This window comes from Nicotiana attenuata, unplaced genomic scaffold (genome assembly GCF_001879085.1).
Source record: "Nicotiana attenuata strain UT unplaced genomic scaffold, NIATTr2, whole genome shotgun sequence".
NCBI lineage: Eukaryota > Viridiplantae > Streptophyta > Magnoliopsida > Solanales > Solanaceae > Nicotiana > Nicotiana attenuata.
Genome location: NW_017671072.1, coordinates 328955 through 333426, shown reverse-complemented (window position 1 = coordinate 333426; position 4472 = coordinate 328955).

The following is a 4472-nucleotide window of genomic DNA, read 5'->3' as shown; positions in this document are numbered from 1 at the left end:
TATACACTGTATTGCAACAGGCTATTGGCCTGTAATCCCCAACAGCTTCAGTGGTTACTTTTTGGAATCACTGTAATAACCGTGTTATTTAGTGCCTTTAGCATCTTTCCTGACTTGAAGAACTCAAATACTCCCTCCTTGAGATCTGTCTTTATGATATCCCAGCTATCTTTAAAGAATTTGCTGCCATAGCCATCAGGTCCTGGGGCTTTTTCTCCATCAATTTGCCAAAGTGCCTGTTTAAGCTCCTTTTCAGTAAATTCTTCATTTAGCTATTCCTTTGTTCAACTGTCACTACTGGACCTCTTCTCACCAAATTGCTGCATACATGATGTCTATCATTCTTCTTTGTCCCCAGGAGTCCATTGTAGAACTCCACAAAAGCCCTTGCTATTCCCCCCCATAGAAGTGACCATATTGCCACTAGAATCTTTTATTGAAAAGATTTTGTTAGCATTCCTTCTAGCCTTCATGTAACTGTGAAAATATCTGGTGTTCTGATCACCTTGCTTCAGCCATAGCACTTTGCTTTTTTGTCTCAGGAACTGATCTGCTGCTTGCTTTGCTCTTCTATATTTGCTTCCCAACTCCTGTTCCTTTGTTGTTAGATGCTGATTAGAGGGGTTCATTTGGATCTGTCTTTGACAATTTTCTAATTCTTCTTTAGCCTGTTCTGCTTGCAATTCAATATCACTGAACTTTTTCTTGTTCAATTGCTGGAGTACTTTCTTGGGCCTGTTCAACTTTCCCACTAGTTGATACATTTTTGTTCCTTTTATTCCATCCTTCCAGCTATCTTCCACTTTTTGTTTGAATTCCGAATCCATACTCCACATATTGAAGTATTTGAATGTTCTGTTGTTNATTGCATGACTATGGTCCAACAATCCTTCTGTCATGTAGTGTACCATTGAAGCTGGTAGTTGTGTCATCCACTCCATGTTCACCAACACTCTATCTATTCTGCTCATTACTCTCTCAGCTCCACTTTGCTTATTGTTCCAAGTGTAGAAAGCCCCTGTTGATTTCAGCTCTTCAAGACTGCATGTATCTACACATTCTTTAAAGTCTCTGATTTCAGCCATTGTCACTGGACTCCCTATTCTGTCTTCTTTGTTCAGGACACTGTTGATGTCCCCCATCACAGCCCATGGGCCTTGAGTATTATTGTATATATCCACTATATCCTTCCATAAGTTCCTCTTAGGACCATATCATTATATGCATAGACCATAGTAATATATAGCCTGTTGCCTGTACCTTTATGCCTTACTCCACTATGTATTAGCTGATCTGTTGTTCTCAGAATATCAACCTCATATATCATAGGTTTCCACACCAACCATATTCTACCCCTTGGGTGCTTTGCTAAGTTAGTTGTAAACGACCATCCTTCACAAAGATTAAGAGAAGCACTATGTGCTTTGGCTCTCTTAATCTTGGTTTCCAGGAGCCTAAAAAAGCCAGTCCCCACTATTATGCAGAAACAAATGAATGTCTTTCTGTTTATCTGGTTTGTTAAGGCCCTGACATTCCAAAATCCTATCTTATCCATTTGGTAAGGGGTTCCCCCCTCCCCTCCCTTGTTCTGGGCCACCCTTTGCTTGTTCACCCTCTTGAATATTAGCAATGGTTGCCTTCTGATTCTCTACTACTTTATCTAGAGCTGCAAATGCATTACTGGTAGGGATTGCTTTGTTCTGCATATTTTGTAGCTGGCCTCTTGCATTCATTTCTTTTCTTGTTTCTCTTGTTCTGCTTTCCCTTTGTTCTGCCACCTTCTTTAGATGTCCCCTCCTGTTGTTCCTTCCCTATTTGCTGCTCCTTTTCAATTTGTATTACGCTCCCTTCTGTTCCCTTTGCTTCTTGTTTCTCCTTTTCAATCTGCTTACCTTTCAGTTCTGCCTCTTCTTTGTGTAATTTCCTACATTCTTGTAATTCATGTCCAAAATTTTTACACTTTGGACACAATGTAGGTTTCCATTCATAATATACTTCTTGCCTTACTATTTTCCCCACACTCATTCTCAAATAAGACTTATGTTGGGTAAGTTTGGTTAAATTGACACTTCACCAATACCCTAGCATAGGCAAGTCTTTCCTTATTTAGTTGTTGCTCTATCCGCTTTTAGTGGTTTAACCTATCAATCTCTAATATTTTGGTTAGAGCATTCTTCCCCAATACTTGATATCCAGTCCCTTGAGTCTAATCCATACCGGAATTCTGTCAACTTTCTCTTTATTTACATCTATATCAGGTTCCCATGGTTTCACAACTACAGGCTTTTTGTCGAACATCTGGACTCCTTCCTCAAATAACTTTTGCTTCTGCTAGTCATTGTATGAAATCGTACCAAGAAACACTCCTCTATTGACTTGTGGCATCTTGTCAATACCAAGCCCTCCCAGATTCGACGAAATATCCATCAATTACAGCCAGCGGAGGATTGGACCCCAATACATAGCATATTACTGCTGATTTTCCAGAATACAATTTCACTCCTTGATGTCCTTCCATTGTGTATTTTACTATTTTCCTCCCGATGTTCGCCTCACAGTTGAGATCTAGGCCTTCCACTTCTGGTGCTGTTCCCACAATTTTGCTCCATGAACTTATTTTCGTGCTTTGTTACTCTTTACTCGTCTCATTGCTTTTCGTCTGTTCTTCTTCCACCTTATCCGCCCATGAACCCCCTGATTTCTCAACCATTTGTGGAGTTTTCAACGGTACTAAAGGAGTCTTCATTGAAGCAATTGGAGTCTTCATTGAATTCCTTGTGACCGTCTCAGATCCTTGGCTTAGAGCTAATGGCACAATCCCTTGAATCGCGTTGATGTTTCTCGTTTTCTTCGCATCTGTGGATTGTGGAATTCCAAAATTCCTCAGTTGATTACTTGTATTTGCTACCTGTCGTTGTTGCCCTCCCCCTTCAGTCTTCTTTTTTCTCGCCATATTCAGTGTTACCTGAGAGAGAAAGTCATTCTAGAGAGAGAGTCAAGTAATAAAAAAATTTAGGCGTAATTTATAGGAAGAAAAATCTAGGGTTTCATGAGCGGGAACTGAAGGAGTCGTTTGAAATCTGACCCGTCACATGATCTCCTTTGCTCAGCAAATCTAATCTTATGAACATTTTTCTTGGCTCTTTGTGGGATTCTTTGCTTGACCGAATCTTGTAGCAGAGAGGTGAGATAAGAAAAGTCATGACGTTTTAGAGATATCAAAATATCTTACTCGAAATTGGATGAGCAAGTTCTGTCATGGCTGATGGTGTGATGTAACTTTCACCAAAAGAGGAATGAGGAGGCAGGCGACTATTAGGGGTGTTGGATTAGAGTTTATAAGTTTGAAATAACTGATAAGAGATGGTTAAGAGGGCTTCAATTTTTGGGCTTCTTTGCTTGTGCTTACGGGAATTGGGCAATAATTGATTGGGTTGGTTTAAGCTATTTAAGAGTGGGCAAATGAAAGAGAATTGGTGGTAGGCTTTTTCCTTTTTTATATTGATTTTTTTGGGCTTCTTTGTATTAATGACTTGGACTAAAATTTAACACTTTAAACATATAAAAATCTAATATTTATATATTTGATAATATTAATATAGCTTTGTTTTAAGCAATATTATTGAAAGTCAAGAACTACATAAAATAATTTGTCCAAGGTATTAAAGATCGAGAAACATAAAGAAATTAATTGAAGGAAAAGTATGACAAAATTGGGTATCAATAATGAGCAAATGGGATGTTGTAACCTGCCAAATATTCTTACTATGTCAAGTTAACCTAGAAAGCCATCAACACATGTTCTTTAAATGTATATACTCAGCAAATGTGTAGCAGAAGCTTCTTTCATGGCAAGGAATAACAAGGCAAGCATAGAGATGGGACGAGGAAGTCACTTGGACCATTACATATGCAAATGGGAGACACACTCAACCAGGACTACCCTAGCAGGTGCTGTATATCATATTTGGTTAGAAAGAAATTATAGAGCATTCCAACAGAAGCAGAGAACTAGTGCAGATATTACTAGAATGATAATTCAGGAGGTACATTGTAAAGGTGGTATGAAGCCAAGACTGTCTAGAATACTGAATAGATTAAATTTCTACCCCTAGCCTAAGTCATGTAATCAGGGAAGAGAGGTGGTGAGATGAGATACTTGAAGCTTGGGGCCATTTGTCCAACTTCAGAATTTTGCGATTATACGTGTAAATAGTTACTTTGGTAAATAATAAAATTTAATTACCAAAAAAATGAATTGATTGCTGCAATTGTTCTTTTCTCCTATAATCTATTTTGGTTTAATAAATGATATAAGATGAGCTCATATTCCTGTCAAACGATGCATTTTGCCAAATTTAGAGGGATAAAGATTTCTCGGAGAGTAGGGCCTTATAGATTTTTTATTTCTAAGTATTTTCTAAAATTCTTGTAATAAGCTGAAATTGTGTTCTATGTTGATTATATATTTT